Source organism: Rutidosis leptorrhynchoides, chromosome 5 (genome assembly GCF_046630445.1).
Source record: "Rutidosis leptorrhynchoides isolate AG116_Rl617_1_P2 chromosome 5, CSIRO_AGI_Rlap_v1, whole genome shotgun sequence".
Lineage (NCBI taxonomy): Eukaryota > Viridiplantae > Streptophyta > Magnoliopsida > Asterales > Asteraceae > Rutidosis > Rutidosis leptorrhynchoides.
The window spans coordinates 325,455,132-325,477,788 of NC_092337.1; the positions used below are offsets into that span (position 1 = coordinate 325,455,132).

General features: G+C 34.1%; 2 long non-coding RNA genes across 2 annotated transcripts; one reads left to right on the forward strand and one right to left on the reverse strand.

Annotated features, from left to right (window-relative positions):
* Positions 1–6,659: 6,659 nt before the first annotated feature.
* LOC139846595 (uncharacterized) lies at positions 6,660–8,072 on the reverse strand. Its single transcript, XR_011759105.1, has 3 exons — positions 7,835–8,072; positions 7,537–7,588; positions 6,660–7,077 (listed from the first exon to the last, which is right to left on the reverse strand). It is a non-coding gene; the product is annotated as an uncharacterized lncRNA (long non-coding RNA).
* A 5,587-nt stretch (positions 8,073–13,659) lies between these two features.
* On the forward strand, positions 13,660–17,223 carry LOC139848135 (uncharacterized). The gene is made up of 3 exons (XR_011759844.1): positions 13,660–14,033; positions 14,287–14,911; positions 15,369–17,223. It is a non-coding gene; the product is annotated as an uncharacterized lncRNA (long non-coding RNA).
* Positions 17,224–22,657: the final 5,434 nt, after the last annotated feature.

A 22,657-nucleotide genomic window follows, 5' to 3' on the forward strand; every position in this document is an offset into this window, starting at 1 on the left:
CAACAACAACAACAATGGGGCCGGTAACTCAAACGAGGGATGCTCCTACAAAGCTTTCATGGGGTGCAAACCTCACACTTATGATGGAACCGGTGGACCGGTTGTGCTTACTCGTTGGTTTGAACAAACCGAGGCCGTCTTTAGCATAAGCGGTTGTCGGGATCAAGACAAGGTCAAATACTCCACCCACACGTTCTCCGGTGTTGCTCTCACTTGGTGGAACACCTATGTTCAATCGGTGGGTACCGATGAAGCTCATGCCCTCTCTTGGACCGATTTGAAGGAAAAGATGATTGTCGAATATTTTCCGCTCGAAGAAACCCGAAAGCTTGAAGAAGAACTAAGAGCTTTGAAAGCGGTCGGAAACGATCTTAAAGCTTATAATCAACGCTTCGCCGAACTATCCTTGATGTGTCCTAATCTTGTTAACCCCGAATCTCAAAGGATTGAGCTCTACATGCTCGGTCTTCCAAAAAGCATCAAACAAGGGGTGATGTCATCCAAACCCACTACTCATCAAACCGCTATGAACATGGCTCGCCAACTAATTGAAACGGTTGACGAAATCGTAGTGCCGGCTCCTAAGGCCGAGGACAAGTCGGGTGGCAACAAAAGGAAATGGGAAGCCACTCCATCAACCAACTACAACAACAACACCTTCACCAAAAAGCCCTTCAACAACGACGGCAAGAAGGGTTATGTCGGAAACTTACCTTTGTGCAACAAGTGCCACAAACATCATTACGGCGAATGTAACAAGCTAATTTGTCACCGTTGCCAAGGAGTTGGTCATAGGGCCAACAATTGCACAAGCACCGCCCCCGTCGCTCGAAAGGGGCCCAATCCTCCAAGGACGGTCACTTGTTATGAATGTGGCCAAACGGGCCATTATAAGAACGAATGCCCGAAAAAGAAAGCCAACCCCAACAACCGAGGCCGAGCCTTTAACATCAACACCGAGGAAGCCCGAGATGACAATGAACTAGTCACGGGTACGTTTCTTCTCAACAACTCTCATGTTACTTGCTTATTCGATTCGGGTGCCGATAAATGTTTTGTGTCCAAGACTTTAGCTCCTACCCTTTGCACTCCACCACACCCTTTAGATACTACTTATTCCATCGAAGTGGCCGACGGAAAACTCTTAAGTGCCGACACATATTACCGGGGGTGTACTTTGAACATTTTGGGTAAGGAATTTGAAATTGACTTGATACCCATGGAACTAGGAAGCTTTGATGTAATAATCGGTATGAATTGGTTAGTCAAAACGAAATCTCGCATTCTTTGTGATCTTAACGCAATCCGAATTCCTATCGAGAATGGTGAACCTTTGATCGTCTATAGCGATAAGAGTTGCGCCGGACTCAACCTCGTTTCGAGTATTAAAGTTAGAAAACTACTCCGTAAGGGTTGTTTTGCGATCCTTGCTCACGTTAAGAAAGTCGAGTCCGATGAGAAGCACATCGATGATGTGCCAATTGTTAGTGACTATTCCGATGTATTTCCCGACGAATTACCGGGTCTTCCACCTCATCGACCGGTTGAATTTCAAATCGATCTTATTCCAGGAGCCGCACCCGTAGCGCGTGCACCATATAGACTCGCTCCATCTGAAATGCAAGAATTGCAAAGTCAAATCCAAGAACTACTTGATCGTGGTTTTATCCAACCTAGCCATTCACCTTGGGGCGCTCCGATTTTGTTTGTTAAAAAGAAAGACGGATCCCTACGAATGTGCATTGATTATCGTGAACTAAATAAATTGACGGTTAAGAACCGATATCCTCTTCCTCGCATCGATGACCTCTTTGATCAACTACAAGGGTCTTGTGTATATTCGAAAATCGATCTCCGCTCGGGTTATCATCAATTGAGGGTTAAGGGGGAAGATGTCTCCAAAACCGCTTTCCGAACTCGTTATGGTAGTTATGAATTCCTTGTCATGCCATTTGGTCTCACTAACGCACCGGCGGTGTTCATGGATCTTATGAACCGCGTGTGCAAACCGTATCTCGATAAATTCGTTATTGTGTTCATCGATGACATATTGATCTATTCTAAAAATGAAGAAGAGCACGAACAACATCTCCGACTTGTGCTTGAACTTTTAAGACAAGAACAACTCTATGCCAAATTCTCCAAGTGTGAATTTTGGTTAAAGGAAGTTCAATTTCTTGGTCATGTTGTAAGTGACCAAGGTATTAAAGTCGATCCAACGAAAATCGAAGCCATTAGCAAATGGGAGACTCCTACTACTCCTACTCACATTCGTCAATTTTTGGGTCTCGCCGGGTACTATCGTAGATTCATCGAAAACTTCTCTTTGGTTGCACGTCCTCTAACCGCATTGACTCACAAGGGAAAGAAATTCATTTGGGCGACCGAACATGAATCCGCATTCCAAATCTTGAAAACGAAGCTAACCACCGCTCCTATCTTGTCACTTCCCGAAGGCAATGATGACTTTGTTGTATATTGTGATGCCTCGAAACATGGTTTTGGGTGTGTATTGATGCAACGAACGAAAGTCATTGCTTATGCTTCTCGACAACTCAAAATTCATGAACGAAACTATACGACACATGATCTCGAACTCGGAGCCGTTGTCTTTGCACTTAAAATGTGGAGACACTATCTTTATGGGACCAAGAGTACTATCTTTACCGACCACAAAAGCCTCCAACACATTTTCGATCAAAAGCAACTAAACATGAGACAACGAAGGTGGATTGAAACCTTAAACGATTACGATTGCGAGCTTCGTTACCATCCCGGGAAGGCAAATGTAGTAGCCGATGCTTTAAGTCGAAAAGAAAGAGCGGTGCCTCTTCGTGTCCGAGCCTTAAACATCACCATCCACACAAACCTTAATAGCCAAATTCGGGTAGCCCAAGATGAGGCTCTCAAGGATGAAAACTTTTCACACGAGCTCTTGAACATTCTCGTCTCTCGATTCGAAATTAGGGAGACCGGACTCCGATATTACGCCGGAAGGATTTGGGTGCCTAGTTATGGGGACCTACGAAGCCTTATTTTAGATGAAGCCCATAAGTCACGATACTCGATTCACCCCGGTACCAATAAGATGTACCACGACCTTAAACAACTATATTGGTGGCCGAACATCAAAAGGGACGTAGCTACTTATGTTTCCAAGTGTTTGACATGTTCCAAAGTCAAAGCCGAACACCAAAGACCGTCCGGACTACTTCAACAACCCGAGATCCCGCAATGGAAGTGGGAAAGGATAACGATGGATTTTATCACCAAGCTACCAAAAACGACGGGCGGTTATGATACCATTTGGGTTATTGTTGACCGTCTCACCAAATCCGCACACTTCCTTGCCATGAAAGAAACGGACAAAATGGAGAAACTTGCACAACTTTACATTAAGGAGATCGTAGCCCGACACGGTGTACCTTTATCGATTATCTCCGACCGAGATGGCCGTTTCGTTTCTAGATTTTGGCGTACATTGCAAGAAGCGTTGGGAACGCGTTTAGACATGAGCACCGCATATCATCCTCAAACCGATGGACAAAGCGAACGTACAATTCAAACCTTAGAGGACATGTTACGAGCTTGCGTGGTTGATTTCGAAAAAGCTTGGGACAAGCACTTACCTCTCGCCGAGTTCTCTTACAACAATAGTTATCACGCGAGTATTAAAGCCGCACCTTTTGAAGCGCTATATGGCCGCAAATGTCGTTCACCTCTTTGTTGGGCCGAGGTAGGCGACGTGCAAATCACCGGACCCGAACTCATTCACGAAACCACCGAGAAAATCGTTCAAATCCGAGATAGGCTTAGGACGGCCCGAAGTCGTCAAAAGAGCTATACCGACAAACGACGCAACGATCTTGAATTTCAAGTCGGTGACCGAGTAATGTTAAAAGTCGCACCTTGGAAGGGTGTAATCCGTTTTGGGAAACGCGGGAAGCTAAATCCGCGGTATATTGGTCCTTTCGAAATCTTGGAGCGTATTGGAACCGTTGCTTATCGTTTAGATCTTCCGCCTCAATTGAACTCCGTTCATCCTACCTTCCATGTATCTAACTTGAAAAAGTGTCTTGCCGAACCCGATATCGTCATCCCTCTCGAAGAACTTACTATCGATGACAAACTTCATTTTTTGGAGGAACCGGTTGAAATTGTGGACACCTCCGTCAAGACATTGAAACAAAGCCGAATCCCGATTGTTAAGGTTCGTTGGAATGCCAAAAGAGGACCCGAGTTTACTTGGGAAAGACAAGATCAAATGCAAAGGAAGTATCCTCATCTATTCGTGAATTCGGAAACGCAAGATCTCGAGGAAGAAACAACGACTACTACGCCTACTTAAATTTCGGGACGAAATTTCTTTTAAGGTGTAGGTAATGTAACATCCCGCCTTTTTCCGTCAACTTTTCCGTTTAACTATTTATGTTCCGTTATATGTTTATAACACGTCTCGTTGATACGTGTTTGAATTATCTTGTTTAGGTAATTCCCACACCCGTTTTAAAGTTAAGGGACCAAACTTGCCAAGGGTTGAAACTTTTGACTAGGTCAAAGAGTCAACCCTCATCCTCATCCATTCAATCCCATCTCTTTCACTCTTACTACTTCAACTTTTCTCTCAACTTCCATACAAAGATTCATCATCCAAAATCGAGCTAGCGGTCATCTTGCCAAACAAATTACATATTTGAACTCCTCGTGATCTCCTCTTCAATTCCATACCAACTTCATCTCATTTGGGTAACTTTCTAAAATCACTAGATTTTGTGTTCTTGATGTTTTTAACTTATAAAAGTGTTAATTAGTGTCTATGGCTAAAGTCTAACATGAATATATGATTTATATGCTCGATCTCGTTGTTTTAGTGTAACTAGCATGAACTTGAATTTTGGTGTGTTGTTCTTGAATTTTGGATGATCATATGTTGTTTGATGATGAAAGTTCATGTTTAAATTGTGTTCCTAACATCACTAGCTTCAAATTGGTATGTAGGTTGACATGGATTAGTTTCATAATCATGATTGTTGAATTTGTGATTTTGGGTTAGGGTTTGATAGAAGTAAATTGAATCTTGATGCATTAAATGCTTAATAATGTTAATTGTAAGTGTTAGGTTGTGTTGTATGCTTAATTACCTTCGAAACGGCATACCGTTCATGTAATTTGGTTGCCAAATCATTAAATTGCATTTATGACTTGTATGCATTGAATGAGGAACATTAATTGCGGTTTTTGGTTGTTGCAAGTGGAAGTTTGATTGATGATATGTGTTTAGTTGTTTTACTCGTCAAAATACCTTTCCAACGATGTATGATAGGCGTTATAAGTGTTTGCGGGTCAAGAGTTGTGTTAGAAAAGGTTTTGGTTCGTGCACACTTTGAAAAACTGACCAGGATTCTCTGCCCAGGTAGTGGCGCGGCGCGCCCCATCCCCGCGCGGCGCGCAGAATCACCTGGCCAGATTCTGTCCAACTTGGTCAATTTTTGAATAATGTTTGCTATGCTACGCACCTCCGATTCACATGTAACTTGTCCTAACATGCTCATACATGATTAAAAACCTCAGAAAAATAGTTCGGGACACGACCCGAACGTGTTGACTTTTTCGTTGACTTTGACCGACCAAGTTTGACTTTTTGTCAAACTTAACCAATAAATTATGCAATCTTTCTAACATGCTTTTATACTTGTGTCTTGCATGAAACTTGATGATTTGATTCACATGCTATATTAATCGAGTCGTATTGAGCCATAGGACTAATTGAACATCTTTGACCCTTCGTGACTATCGTTATTAATACAACCTATTTGTTTAGGTCAAGACTAGCATTGTTCTTTGCACACGTTACTTGTCGAAGTACTTTTTGGTTCGTGCATACAAGGTGAGATCATAGTCCCACTTTACTCTTTTAAACTTACTTTTGGGATGAGAAAACATAAACGATTCTTTTGAACTAAGTGAACACAAGAACGGGAAAACAAACATTCTACATACGAGTTTAGAACGAAAATCCTCAATCCGATTATCATTAGTTACATCAGATGGTGTAAGCGAGAACTTATGTTATATGGCCATATGGGTTTGACAAACCCTCATTCAAACGGTTCGCTACCGTTTACGAATGAAATATATTTTCGGGAACAGTGTTGTTCTAGCACTAATTGATGGGGTATTCAACGGACGGAACGTTAAGCTTTGATAATTGGGTGCTCGTGAATATTAACTTTTAGAATGTACTATGGCTTTATCGATGTTGCAAATCTTGTGGTTCAACTTACTACTACTCATTTACTTATTTAAACCTATGATTTCACCAACGTTTTCGTTGACAGTTCCTCTATGTTTTTCTCAGGTCCTTGAACTTAGGTGATACATGCTTCCGCTCATACTATTTGATACTTGCATTGGATGTCGAGTATACTTGCATACGTGGAGCGTCTTTTTGACTACTTTTAATCGTGTCGCATGTGTTTCATACAAACTTTAAACATTGTTATGTACTTGTTATGGAAACTACTTTTGTAAACTTTGAAACACCCTTATTTATGAAATGAATGCGACATACTTTTCGGTCAAACTTTGTTATAAAGACTTACGACCATGTAATGGGACCATACGTAGATGACGCCGTCATTTGACGATTTGTCGGGGTCGCTACATATTGATCCAACATAAATAAATACATGCTTAGCTACACCTCAATTATAGCTATTATCAAGAATACAACCATGATCACATTTTGATTATGGTGTCTTTCTACATCACCCACCTGCATTTTTATAATCACATCACTAAACATTACACGTATATATATACTACATAATGCAATTTTGATAAAAAAGAAAAAAAAAGTAACTGCACATTAACCATTCACTTTTGACTTGAGGTAATACACACAATCCTTATATCAGGTACTCTTTAAGGTAATCATCTTTCACTCCCTCTCTGATCACCCACATTTTTATACTCCCGATTTTAGCACTTCTGTATTCACCTGAATAACTATATTCATCGTCAATACAATTATGCCGTTCGTGGTACACTTTAAACGCATCCTATTTTTGTAATCACCTGAATAACATATTCTTTCTAATTATCACAACAATAATCTGGTCTAAAGTATAAATTATAATAAATTTTGGGAGACTCCTATAACGTTTGAAATCTTCCCCTTTTACGTAAGGTTGTACCTCTATATATGTTTAAGATAAAACAAAAATCAGATTAACCCATTCACAACTAAATGGGTATAATCACCACCTCTAGTTTAATCCGAGGTAATACATTGTCAATGTTTTGTGCTGGTGCATATTTGGAAATGTTGTTCACTATCCGTATATCATGCAATAACAGAAGATTTATTAGAAAATTGAATGAGATATACAAATGGAATGAGATATGCATCAACCTTGTGATGTATATAGGTGGCGAATTAGGTAAATGGGCCTTGTTCGAAACAGAAAGAAGTTAAATATACATTCCTGTGAAGTGCAAGTGAAAGAGCGTGCGTTAAGAGAAAGAGACCCTTACTTGTGAACAGCTCTGACTTGTCAATAAACCATGATGGAGTATCACACACAATCTGCACATCATTCTTCAAGTTATCAATGAAATAATCCACATCAAATACATCCTCAAATTTTCTGAAAAAAATATACAAATAAGGAAATATAAAAATAAAGAAACTGTCAAATATTTGGAGATTGCAAACATAAACAGATGAGTATGACAGTTATTGATGTTTAAATATTAGGCGTTACAAATTACAAATGTATTCAACCTTGCTTCTAAAAAATCTATCATAGAGTGTTCAGTAAGGATAACTCACATTTGGTCTTTCCAGATCTGGTCTTACTTTAACACTGGAAGAATACGTGTTCTTTCATTATTTAAAACAACTATCGATTTTTTATAATAAGCAATTAGCAAAATCAGAAAAACCAGCGGCAGGGTAGGTTTGATTTTCATAACCGCATCTCAGATTATCGATATGAATCTGATTTGAAGAACCCTAATTTTGATTGGAGAGGAAAAAGGGCTTTGTGGTTTCTATTTGATTGGAGAGGTCATGGATGATTAGTGAGGGCATTTGATTAAAGATCGGTTTATGAGAGAAGCTGAGAGAAGCAGTTTATGAGTGAAGTTGCAGTGGTTCTCTAAAACACGGCCTCTTCCCAAATTTAGCGGTTTTTTTCCTACCAAGGGTAGGAGGGTAATTAGCACATGTAACTACCCAGTAATTTCCTAAATGATGCCATACTATACTTAAAGTGTTGAGATTAAATGTTTGAAAAGTCATCTAAAGGTTAAAATTTGGCCATGTAGGATTTTTTGAATAACTATGACAACATAACACTTTTCTTAATATATATATATATATATATATATATATATATATATATATATATATATATATATATATATATATATATAGGGGCAGGATCAATGGGGAAGTAACCAATCGGGGGAAAGCAAATTTTTTTTTTTTGGTTTTTTTTTTTTTAATTTTTTTTTTCGGCATCAAGATCACATGAAAATATGAACATTTAGAAGAGACACTTCGTGATGAATGTTATTATTTAGGCGGGAAAACGATCGACAAAAATAACATTCAAGATAATATTGTTCGTGAAGAATATGAACGTTTTATTTTTTCATGTTTTGTGAAGTAAAATTTAGCCCGATTTAGAGTTTAGGGTTTAGGGTTTGGTATTTTGGGTTTATGGAATAAACCCAAAACACCAAACCCTAAACCCTAAACCCTAAACTCTAAACCGTTCGTGTTAAAAACTCAATCTAAATCCTAAATCTAAACCCTAAACCCTAAATTTCTAAACCCTAATATCTAAACCCTATAAACCCTAATATCTAAACCCTAATATCTAAACCCCAATAGCTAAAACATCAAAATACGCTCGAAAAACACGATAATTTTTATATATTACTTCTTCGAGCGTTTTCCCACCAAAATAAAAATATTTATCACAAAGTGTCTCTACTAAATGTTCATATTTTCATCTCATCTATAATGTTAGTGAACAAAGTTTTTTCAAAAAACAAAAAAAAAAAAGTTTTTGCTTCCCCCCCGCTTCCCCCCGAATGGTTACTTCCCTCTTGATCCTACCACTATATATATATATATATATATATATATATATATATATATATATATATATATATATATATATATATATATATATATATATATATATACATACTAGATTTATGAGTACGTGCGTTGCACGGGTACTCATCCGCAAAAACATTATCGAATCTATTAAAACTAAATGAATTGCAGATGTAACGCATACAGTGTCCAAAGTACTATTGTAGTTGAATTAGAAAAGTATAAAGAATATTTTCTAATTCAACTACAACAATACTTTTGGCAATGCATGCATTACATCTGCAATTCATATAGAATTAAGATTCGATAATGTTTGCCGAAGAGTATCCGTGCAACGCACGGGCTCATAAATCTAGTTGACTTATAAGCAGTGGCATCAATAGCCCGTGTTGCATGCAAACTCAACAATTTACTTAATTGTTAAAGATTTTCTTACTTAAATCATTAACCAAAACTGTTATACCATCATTTTATTAGTTATTTCAACCACAACATGCAACAAAAGATATGTCAATTTCGGCCCAATAGTCAATGATGAGTCAATATGGAAAATTTGCAATCTCTAACGGTTGAAGTATGTTAAATAACTATTTGAGCAAAAAAAGTAACAGATCATCAGCCGCATAAAGTGTCTAATTCAGAAAATTTATCACAAAAATAATATAACAAAATAATATTTTGGAAAAAAAAGAGTTTCACTCCAAACTGACTAATTAAAAACTATATGTAACCAAACCTCCAAAAAAGTTACATGTAATACAGCTTACACACAAAAAAACATGAATTAGCAGATACACCATGGCCTGTTTCAACCCGGTACCCAACCCGACCAATCGGACCCATGGTGACCTGTTTGAAAATTTGACTTGTTCTACCCATGACCCATTTCAACCAAAAAACGTTTTCACCCATTACCCAAGCTAACCCACCCAGGCTGACCCGTTTGCTAGGTGCAATAAAGATCATGATTTGAAAGCCTAGAAAAATTATCAAAACATCTATAATAAATAATAATTAAGTGAATTAAGATCGAGTAAAATATGAAAAACAAAGCTGACCTTTTGACTTAGTTTGTGGTGTTTACACCTTTACCAATTATGTTTATATAAGCATCCGAAATAAATATAATAGATCCTGCTTCAGGATTCTCATAGATCTGCAAGTATATGTGTATATAACATTATAACTTTCCTCTTGTAATAAATCGATATAGCTTACATAAATCTCTTAGTAGTATTGATTTTCAGACTTCGATGGCTAATAAAGAGGCAGAGCATAATGTTTCTTAAGATCATCCAGCACTCAATTATAAGATTCTAAGGAATTTGAAAAGAGAGATATATCTACTAACTTAAACATATTAACAATCATTCAATAAGCAGACAGAAAAGCAAAAAAAAATGCAGCAATATAAAAAGAAACTCAAATCGTTTTAATGGACATCCCAAGTCCATACAACTATTCCTAAGCTAATAAATATTACTGAGTCATATTTTACAAAACATATTGCTATGGCCAAAGTTATTACAAAATGAAGTATAAAAAAATAAAATTCTCTAAACTCAACCCACTTGTTCTTGAGCACAGCAGACGATGATCCTCACAAGACTTTTCAGGTTTAACATATACACATAAACCATACTCAATAACCAGTCCATGATGGCTATAGTACTTAAGTCCAAACAATCTTGAATTCAGCCCACCAATATAACGATATAAACTTCGATACCACTTCTCTGTATTGTTACAATCATATTTGCAAAAAAAATCCTCATAACAACAACAATAATATAAATGATCCTGTATAACCAAAATCCAAAAAAAAGTAAGATCAATTCAAAGTTCGTACCAGCTCAAATGATGACACATAACATCTCCACAATAATAACATTGACCCATTAAAAACCACCAGCAGTGATGTTGACTGAATGCCAAGCAGTATGACCACAGTTGAACCAAAATCAACTTGCCTTGATGATATAACCCAAATGAAAGTTGAGTCTGCAAACCTGACCCAAATAAAAGTAGCAGCAACAATCATAACCCATACTCGATATCTAATAGCAATTATGAAATGAATTTAGTACGCAAATTAAATAGAAACATTATGGAACTAAGTTTATAACCTCATCTGAATTTTCATAAGCGTTTGATACTCCAAAGCCTATAAAATATGAATATTTCCATAAGTTTGATACTCCAAATTTTAATAGTAACCTTATCTTCACGTTAATCTCTCTAATCTTTTTACCATGTATTATTGTTTAGAAATTAGTAGCAATAAACCTTAGTTTTTAAAGAAGAAAAACATGTAATATAAGTCAAAACCTGAGAATTTTCAACTTATGAGTCCGCAAAGTAGGCTCGAGAGTGATTTTGACACATTTTACCCAACATGTTTTAGCCTGTTATCCAACCATTTCAATCCGTCATTAGTCCCAAAACTACTAACTAATTGTCATATGGGACATCAAGAGCAACATTAACATATACATAAATATTTATAAAGGTTTATATATATATAAATCAAATTGCCAAAGATGTCAAGAGTACACTAACTTTTAATTAGCGGACATACACGTTTTCTTCATCTTCCACGTTACTAAGTACATACACATAACAAATTTGAACAAACAAAACTCTAAACCCATTATCATCATGATCATGATTTTATATATAATGATAATGCTAGAAATCTTAGTCTGTTAATAAAGAATTCGTAAAGAGTAATAACTAACAATAAATAAATATTAAAGAATCAGGTTAGGTCGACTTCCACCGTTTATCTATGTTCTTTTGTACGAAAGAGCCTACATAACAATTTTGTGTGTGTTTAAAATATGTTTTGGAAGCTACTTGACTTGTTTGACACATTTATGGTTAATGATCTACCATAATTACTTCAAATATAATGAGTCTAAACTGCTACCAATATATCAACCTTTCATAAATTAAAGGAACGTACCTGATGCTTATCATTACTTATTGTCTCAAAGATTTGCATATTCCTATTGATCAACTTCAACAACAAACTGTAAATGGGCATACAATAATAAATTAGAATAAAAGGTAGGCAAATGACAAAAAAAAAACACGTATCACACCCGTCATGTCCTACTTCCCACAAGCAAGATAGTATCATACTTGATCTGAGTAAATTTTGGATGAAGTATTGTTGCAACAATGCACCTGTCTAGCCTACATTGAAATTTAAAGGCAACCCCTATGGAGTCTTGTTTAGCCTAATTTTAAATAAAGACTTTCCCTACATTTCATTTATTATTAAAATTTAACCAATGATTTTATATAGTTATTCTCACATACAGTGGAAGTTAGTAAGTCATTGCAACCTGTTTATAAAATTTAGCATGAAGTCAAGTTGTGAAGGCACAAAACATCAACATTTTACATGCTTATTCTACCAAACAAAGTTGTTTCCTAAATAACAATTTTAAACTACTAAGAAACTGAAAGAGTATAGGAAAGAAGAGTTGGAAGTTACATTGACCTTTCAGTAAGTGTATGCAGCCATGTTCTTTAATGTTAGGAGCCATTCCTGCATATATTACCTGTTTATTGACATCTCAAAATACTTAGCACGTTATTTTGATTCTTCCCTTTTTATGTACTTTCATGGTAGTAAAAATAAAAATATTTATAATACACACAATTGGGGTAAAGTGAAAACTAAATTAATATAAAATCAATAAAAAATCATAAATCAAATTTCACAATTCACGATTCAAGATAATAATATTTGAAAAAAACTACATACCTGATCCGAAATCATCGAAAGAAAAGCTGATAAGGATTGCTGAAATCGAAAGAATACTGATAACCGGATCGTTCGATTGATGATGAAAACGTAACTGGTAATATGAAACCATCTCCTTGACAGTAATCGAAGCCCTAATTTCTCAATAGTATGCAGTTGTCGATGGTATGCAGAAATCACTGCCCTAATCGAAGCCCTAAGATCTTGACGATGGTACCCGAGATGATCAGATGATATTGATGGTGATGGTGGTTTTCTAGGGTATTCCAATTTTGAGAGACAGAAAGAGCGTGAACGTGATTGAATCGTCATTTTGATTTAATCCGTTGTTTTTGGGACACGTGTCATTTTCTTATAATTAGTTAAAATAATCCGAAATTAGGAGAAAAAAGGATTAGTTGAGGATGAATGTGGTTGCGACACGTGGACTTACACTATCGATTAGTAATATAGAAGATATATATATATATATATATATATATATATATATATATATATATAATAAATCGTGAAGATTAATCTCATGTGGCAGCCTCTAAGTACATCTTAACCAATAGTGCTGATGTGGATTATTGAATATCTATAAATCGTGAAGATTAATCCCATGTGTCAGCCTCTAAGTACATCTTAACCAATAGTGCTGATGTGGATTATTGTTAATTAATCACATCACAATTAACACTAATTAAGCATCAAAAATTCCACGTTGGCTTCTCAAATCTACAAGGAAAACTCACACAGAAAAGAAAAAAAAAACCACGACTATCATCTCCTTCTCCCCGACCCCAATTGCTACAAACCCCAATACATCAATGAATTCAATGTGGGTCGCAATCAATCAGATTCGATTCATGAAACAAAAACGAAGGTTTGATCATCTCTCTTCGATCAGAAACTTCATTGATCGATTCTGTCCAACCAAAGATGAAACATGAACGCACGGAATCAATTTAACGAAGAATGAACCGCCGTAATTAATTTTGAATTACGATGGTTGCTTCAGCACCGGCAATGGCACTCACCCTAAATTTGAATTAAGGTTTCAGGTCACCTAGGGTTTATTTTCATTGTATTTTGAATCGATGAAGATAGAAAAGCTCATCATCTCCGTCACCGTTGTAGGAGGTATATCCCATCCCATCCGTATATATATCACGAAACAATTATTGATTATATGTTACACAATAAATATCTTAATCATTCTATGTCACTCCAAAATTAGGAGAAATTGTTGATTTATGATAATTTTGTTATATACTCTGTTTTACATGATTTTTTTTTTCATTATCAGTGGTTATAATTATATATACTATACTAATGATATCTGTGAACATGTTTCTGAAACAAATATTAAAGTCGATGTCTCGATGATGTGTAGGCTATTGGTGTTGTATAGCTTTTTCTTCGTCATGTCCTCAAGGAAGATGAATGTGTATACGTTCCTATTTGGTAACATTTAACATAAATGGGTAAATAATGATTACGTTTTCGTTGTTGATCACTTTATGCATTGGTGCCTTTAAAGATGCAATCCTTGATGGTAAGCTATTCATTTCAGTTTGGGGCTTATGTTTGTTAGTCTGCGTTGAGTTTTGACGTTTGTTAAAGAATTTACCTTATATTTTGCTTACTATGTGTGGGTGAAGAAGAAAATATAAGTTTACATCACATTTACCATGTGTGGGTTGCCAAAAGCATGATATGGTTAAAATTATGTACGGTATTGTTCATATTTCAAACTTAGAGGTCTTAAATGTGATTCAAAATATTCAAAAAAATGACAAGATTGTATGTTTATGTGATAAGTACAGTGTACAAAATTTAGCTTGGAAGTGTTCTAAAAAAATAATTAGTATGCAGTTCCAATGGAAACTTTGTATTCTTGCTTTATTGATAAAATCAGGCTCACTTATATGTTTGGATCATTTGAAGATCAAGGAACTCGGTGAGAAAGTAAGTTCAGGGAAGGTTACACCAAAGAAGTTCCAATGTGGCACTTTAAGGTGAGTTTTTGTATATAATTCAGTTTTGAAGTTAAACGTATCCTTCAACTTGTGTGCGGTGTGTCATGTAAAGATTATAATTGTTGATATAGTGTCACTTTCTAGCCAAATGAGTTTTCGTAATCGTATAATTGTTTTTTTAGTTCTGTCAATCTTATTTTTTTCTTCTACTGTAACAACAATCCTCCTACTTTTTGATATGAGATCTTTAGTTTTTTTTTATCTCAATCATAAATTTCAATCTAAAATAACTACATGTGACTTGGGATAAGGTATCTAAGGTCGATGCGTATAATATACAATGACCTTTTAACGCTATCAGTAATATAACTATTGTACAAGTATTAATAAAGAATTGTGTCTATGGCAATCTAGACTCATTCACTATAGATTGAATATTTTGTATATAACTGTGAATATGTTATGTTCTTAATATCGTGTTCCTGTTATATTGCAGAGGTTCAATGACATTATTTACAAAATAATTGATCTGGTTATTGGATTTTTGTAAGTAACATGTGCATAAAGCATTCTAAGGTAATCTGGACTCATTAACTATTTTTATTTATTTATTATATTACTAATAACATGTAAGTAACATGTGCATAAAGCATTCTTTTTAAACTTTTTCCTACTTAAAGGCCGGAGGTCCTCTCGGAAGCAATCTCTTTATCCGTCGAATAGAGAGAGGGATAACTTTCTCTACTTTTGAGAGTGTTTCACTCTGGGTGAAGAAATGACTTGTCTTTATTCTCGGATAGGGGAAGGATTGTCTACATCTCACCTCCCCCATACACCACTTATGTGGTATTGGGTTTTGTTGTTGTTGTTGTTGTAATAACATGTTGTACTTAAAGTGGGGATTGCTTGCAAATGGGTACAAAAGTAACATACTTACATAATATACTTACATGACTCAGTTACAGGTTGCAATATTCTATGGCTAAATTTGAACAATCTTCATAGTTACAGTTACAGGTTGCATTTTTCATGTGTATATGTGTAGTCCTAATTTTTGTGCTTGATCAAATTGTTTATGATATGTTGACTGATAGAACCACCAGGGGTTTTGAGTTACTCACATTGGCAAGTGCTCAGGAAACTAATGAACCTACTATAATGTTTAATGAATTTGTAAGTTTTTCTTTTTCTTGAAAGTTAGTTTGTCCAACTGGTAAATAAAAAAAATTAGTTGTTTTTTCCTATTGATCTTTTGATATCATTTCAAGCTACTTACAGGGTAGTTTTAAGGCTATATAGGCTAAATATTGATACAATAACACAATATTCTGAATAGCGCTGATACAATTCAGACATCATCACAACAAAATCGAAGTCTTCAATTATCCTCCAGTGCACCAACACATGTGTGATCTGTTTTACTACTTTGTAGTATTGGTACATCCATGTTAATCAACCGAGTTACTTGCAACTAATCATTTAATGTTTTTAGAAGTTTTTAACATTTTATTTGAAAGGCGTGCAACGTACGGGATCAATACCGGCCGATTGAAACATGCATCAATATAATTTGTCTACAGGTTTGTCACATAAGATAAGAGCGCTTTCAAGTCACCGATCGTGATTATAGTGAATGAGCTTCTTACAGGTGGGATATTACATAATTACCTGGTTAAAATGTGGCATGGGGACTCGATGACCGCTCAATGTGATTTGCTCGAGTTTCAGAGGTCTCAGTTCTCACAATGTAGATAAGTTGTTTGCATAATATCTTACATGGAGTGAGATTAAACTTTAAAGCTTCACACAATTAAGGTTTGTTGTATGGATTTAAACTTTCGAGATGTTTTGTATACTATATGTCAAAACATGACTAATTTTAATCGGTACATTGATGGCCATCCAGTAAAATGACCAATTTTTGAAATATATGAATGCAGCAGTCTTAAGTGGTCATGGTGGGCATGTTTGCAGATTTGATTTTATTCAGTCAATGTAGCCATGAGCTAGATGAGTATTTAAGTGGCTTGGGCAGTAAGTTAGGTTTGGTTAATAATTACATTTGTCAGCAGGGTTGCAATGTGACTTTGAGAGTCAGAAATGGTTAAGGATATATTTTATAGTTAAAAGTGCATTATAAATGTTAGTTGTCAAATGGTACATAACCTTTAACGATGCCCTTATACTTTCTCGAGTGAAACGAATGAGTAAATTTGTAGCTATAGCAACAGTTGGAAGGTTGATTTGTGTTTGTCAAAGCTTTCAAAAGGTTAGATGCGGTGGCTTTATTGAAGACCTTTTGCATCAAAAGGTTAGTTTAATTTTTATATGTAACTGTTGTATATTGGTTTAGATTATGAAAAGTTCATTTTTCAAAAATCCTTCTACTCCATTTCTAATTCGAAATAGTTGTTTCTTTATCATATGATGCATCATATTCTCACAAGAGATAACGAAAGAATAATGAGATTGGAGGCAGTTTTTATCATGAATATTGTTGTCTTATGAACTGATGCTTACGTGGAAAAATATTGTAAGCTTCAATGTCTTTGGATGTTTCTCATAGGTGGTAAATTGGATGGGGTTGGTTATGTGATGGTTCAAAACGGTTTGGTTATGTGATGGGTCAAAACGGTTTGGTTATGTGACGGGTTAAAATTGCCACCTTTATAGACTGTTCCCTTCATTTTTTTTTCTTCTTTTTTTAACATGTATTTAAAAAATTAGTCAGATTAATATATTAAAGAAATGTTTTGTTTGTATTTGTATTATAGCTGTAGATTTGAAGACCTCAAATTATTAGCAGACATATTTGTACTTCATGTACTTTATTGTTTCTTTACTACATTTTTGTGTTATACAACATAATACCTAACATTGAGCTGTATAAATTAGTACTCCATCCGTCCCTATATAATTGTCCACTATTCTATTTTGGGATGTTCCAAATTAATTGTCCACTTCCATAAATGGAAAGGAAAGAAGATATTTCATTGGTGGATCTGGAGAGAGAAGATATTTCATTGTTGGAGAAATGAAGTTAGTGGGATTTTCTTAAACTGTGTGTTTTTTGTCTGGTGACAATAAATATGGGACGGAGGGAGTATTTAGAAACCTAACTGGGTTTGGGTATATAAGGTCATTGTTGCCCACTTACACTTCTATAAATAAGGGCCAAATCATAATTTTTAAATACGTAACCAACTTCACCTAATATTGCATGGTATGTATCCAACTATAAGTTTATACATTCAGGTTGCAGACTGAATGCATATATCTTTTAATTGGCCAATTAAGTAATCATTTAAAAGAGAAGAAAAATTACAACATAATTCAAGCAATCTGCCTTGGATGAAGCTACATTATGTATTGATATTAGTGAAAACCAATTTGTCATGAGCCTTACGATGATGTTTGAATCCATGTTTCTTTAGGTGTTGTGCTAACATTCTTTATCATATCGGCTGGTCATTTACTTGAGTTTCTTTAAGTAAAATTTCATGTTGATGCATGAACTAAAACATCTTTATTGGTGCAAGTTGCTATTGTGGGTCTTGCTAATGTGGATCATATCGGCTGGTCATTTACTATTACATCTTTATTCGTAACTTTATGTTGTGTAATCAATCTATCTATGAATTATAATTTATCAAAGTTTTACTAATGTGTATTGTTTATAAAAACATATTTTACTAATTCAAGTACTGTAACATTACTGTTGACACTTTTCCTATAATAACGTTATTTCATATATAAATTTAAAAACTAATAATATTTGCGGAAGAGTCCCCGTGCAACGCACGGGCTCATAAATCTAGTATATATATATATATATATATATATATATATATATATATATATATATATATATATATATATATATATTGTCGGGTGAATTGTGGAATGCAATTAGCTTTTTAATTGAGTTTGTTAGGTTCATTAATCAATACGGATTTATTAATATTAATAAGTTAATTAAATAAAATTGCATGGAAACCATTCGCGTACCTGATCATATTCCCAAAACATAGCATAACGGATCTTCTTGCAGGCGCTATGCTCGCTGCTGCTCACGTGATTCACCCGTGGCATTACATAATGCATTTTACTGTATTTGCAAATGCAGCCCACTCATCTTACCTTTTTATATTATTTATTTAAATTTTAATTTATACTTTGAATTATAAATAAATATAGTCACATTAGTTGAAAATTATCTTATGAGAAGCAAACATTTTTTTCTACTAAAGGTTTTTTTTTCTTTTTTTTTCAAAAAGCTAGCATTATATTGATAAAAACCAAACGATACAACGAATAGTTATAAAGAGATACAAACGACTACACTATATACAATGATGATGCCCAAACGAAAATACGACAACCAAATGAAGCAACTTAAAACTATGCAATTGAATCAATTGAAGAGATTAGCCAACTCCCACTCTATTATTCATTGACGAGACGAAGGAAGCCGGGTAAATTAACCATTGATGTCACTCCAAAGATGATTTTTTTAATACGTTTTGATAACTAACCGAAGCTCATCGTTTGAATGGAGGTTAAAATTTTAGAGGCATTCGACTCTTGGTTTTTGAAAATTGACTCGTTTCTTGCTTTCCATGTCGAATACAAACATACTCATTTGGTGCCTTGTGAAATTTGCTTTCCCATCTTTGAATTAGCCATAACAAGTGATGAATCAAAACAACATGTTCTAATGATAATGAGTTGTTACATGGTGTATTCCACCAACTTAAAACATGATTCCATAACTCGATCACTCGCGGGCAACGATAAACGTATACTCAATCACAAATATTCAACGAGAATTATAAATAGTCACGAGGCTCAAACTCAGAATTATAATATTATTGAGTTACTTTAATACTACTAGATTAAAGACGTTTTCATGAAAATTCTACTGAAGCAAATTTTCGCAATAGCTTAAAACTTAAATATATTTTAGCAACATTTTAAACATTTACTTACTTACAAAAGATTAGTAAACTGATTAAATATATGATACTATAACTTGACGAAAACATGAGAGTAAAACTTTTCAATACAAGTCAACATTTAAAATGGTCAATAGCTTTACTACGTATTTACTAATTAATCTAAATATGGATTATGGATGGTTAATTGTTGTGAAACAGATTATTATTTGATTGAAAATAGAAGCTGGTTTATTAGTCAAAATAGAAGATTAAGTATCAATGAACTGATTGATTTTATTTCATTAATATACCATTTTTTATTTCATTTGGGTCAAAATTAAATAAATATAGTTGGTAATTATTAATGATATTCACGTGTAAGTATTTCTTTTTTCTGAAAAGCAAAAAAATATTTTATTAATAACAAGGATAATTACAGTGTAAATGCTACAATTGGTAAACGAACTAAACAGAATAATATGCAACATTTGAGAGGTATACTAAACATAAAAATTGCCTGATTTAAGATGTATTTTAAGTTTTTAACCGATGCCCACACGATGAGAATGAAGAGCATAGCATTTTGGATTTATAAACCATTGGTGAGTAATGGAAATTTAGCTTTCAAAAAAGAAGATTAACATATACTTCCTCCGTCCCAAAATTAGTGTCATGGTTAACCTTTTGTTGGATTTAAGATATTTCTATGAGTTATCTATTATGCCAGAGTTATTTTAAGTAAAGAATTTATTATAAAGAGTAATTGGTAAATCTGTTTTTATATTAATTGTTACATTTCCAATTATAAAAAGAGTTTAATTGAAAAATAAGTGGTTTTTTTATTTTAAGTAGGGAAAATTTTTTTTTGGAATAAACGAAAATAGTAAGGTAGATAATTATTTTAGAACGGAGGGAGTACAATTTATTTATTTCACTTGGGTCAAACTTAAATCAATATAGTTGGTAATAGTTAATTATATTCAAGTGTAACTAATTAAATGAGTAACCTTCTACAGTAAATAGCTATGCCTGATATTACTTCAATTAATTACTATTTATAAACAAAAAATAAAATAAATAATTAAGAATAATCAAGACATATTAGTATTATTATCAATAATAATTAATATTACTTATTATATATTATATATTTTTATTATTTTCATATCATTATGATTATGATTATGATTATTATTGTTTAATTATTTAATATTTACGAATAATACTGAATACAGTAGTTAATTTGATAATTTAATATAATAAAGAAATGTTATAAATAAAAATAAAAGTGTCTTATTTATTTATTTTTATGTTTTTACAGCAAAAAAATAATAATAATAATAAGAAAAAACTACGCCGTTGGTACCTGTGGTTTGTTAATATTTTCATGAAAACACCTAAACTTTATTTTTTGCGTTGTTGGTACCTAGGTTTTATTATACTTTCGTGGTTGGTACCCAAACCAAACGTCCGTTAGCATTTAACCCTTAACCCCTCACATGTGCCACACATGTGAGGGTAATTTCGTCCCTTTAATTTATTTATTTCAGATGTCTGGATCAAGATTTAAGTAAATAATATGATCATAGAAACCCCATTGATATTGACTCAAAGATCATCAGTAGTCCTATTGATTCAGCCAATCACAACTTGAGAGTAATATTTAAGGTTATATGAATTTGTACCATGTTTGCAAACTATAAGCTGTTGTTAAATCACTTATTCTGTATCACAAATCTCATGATCTGATCTTGTAGTTCTACGTTTTTTCACTGCACAACTCTTGAAAATGAAGATTGAAATTGATTTATGGATCGTTTTTGCTTTTGATTCCTTCTCGAAAAATGTTGCAAATAAGTTTCCTAAGCTTCAAAAACAAAATCACGAGCTGAAACCTTCTAGTTTTCCTGATTGAACTCAGTTCGTGATCAAATGAAGGAATTAGTTCATGAAACTTTCAGGAAACGATCACGAGATGATTTAGGAGATTTCTACATTTTTACTTTTTCAGAACAGACTATTAATTGCTTCAAGGACCTCGAGCTGTTGATGTTTTCGATATGCAATGAACACAATCTGAAAAACTCAGAATCTAAAACTGAAAATCAATTGTAATGATTGGTGAAGGTTAGGTTTTGAATTAGGATCGTGAATCGGGTCTCAATTTAGGTTTTGAATTAGGATCGTGAATCGGGTCTCAATTTGATATTTTAACTTCAAATTTAAAAAAGCCTAAATTCTAGGTTTATGAAGATGAACACGAATTTGAAGATGATGAATCTGATATGTTAATGAATTTGAATTTGAATTTGAATTTGAAGAAGATGATGAATCTGATATGCTACTCCGATAAAATCAACAACAATAGCAAAGTTGATTAGATCGATCATTGTTTAACAAATTAAGAGTTGAATGTTGATGATGATGTATGTTGTTAAATGAAGATGATTATCAAAATAAGTGGTAAACTAATTGATGACATGTAGTAAATAATAAAGAGACGAAATTGCCCTCACATGCGTGGCACATGTGAGGGTTAACTATTAACAATTGACGGATGTTACCATGGGGTACCAACCACGAAACTTAAGCAAAGCAGAGGTACCAACGACGCAAAAAACAAAGTTAAGGTTTTGACATGAAAATGTAAACAAACCACAGGTACCAACAGCGTAATTTTTTCTAATAATAAAAATAAAAGGAAAGTACGGATGATTATATATATTATATAATTTAATTAAAATAAAATAAAAACCAAATCACAACGGTCACATTTCCAGATGACCACTTATTCTATACTCTTGTGTCTTCTTCTTCATCTCCCCCCTTCTTAAACCCCCACCCTGTT